This window comes from Penaeus monodon, chromosome 21 (genome assembly GCF_015228065.2).
Source record: "Penaeus monodon isolate SGIC_2016 chromosome 21, NSTDA_Pmon_1, whole genome shotgun sequence".
Classification (NCBI taxonomy): domain Eukaryota; kingdom Metazoa; phylum Arthropoda; class Malacostraca; order Decapoda; family Penaeidae; genus Penaeus; species Penaeus monodon.
This window is the reverse complement of record NC_051406.1, coordinates 30,389,578-30,389,892: the sequence shown is the minus strand read 5'-3', so window position 1 is coordinate 30,389,892 and position 315 is coordinate 30,389,578. Positions and strand designations below refer to the sequence as shown.

The window sequence follows — 315 nt, the reverse complement described above, 5'->3', positions numbered from 1 at the left end:
ATTGGGGCACCATTAGCAAAAATGTTTTTTTTAAATACAGTGGGTAGTATATGTGTGAGTGCAAAAAGTTAAGAAAGCCAACTTATTCAGAATTTAGATTCATGCAGTGATTGTAATTACTTAATCAAGATCAAGTGAAGAACATATCCGTAATTCTGATTGTGTATTTCTATTGTTCTTTTGATTCAAAAGAAATGTATAAAAATGATATACAGTGACATTGCTAGGTACACCTAATGATTTTATGCTTTCTCACACCAGAGTTTGAAATTTTAAACAATAAGTAAGCTAGAAACATAAAAGTGATTGCCACAC

At 30.2% G+C, this 315-nt stretch overlaps 1 protein-coding gene across 1 annotated transcript in view; it reads left to right on the top strand.

Annotated features, from left to right (window-relative positions):
• Positions 1-315, top strand: part of LOC119586420 (peroxisomal acyl-coenzyme A oxidase 3-like) — a gene marked incomplete at both ends in the record, with an annotated part of 36,523 nt that overhangs the window by 12,752 nt on the left and 23,456 nt on the right.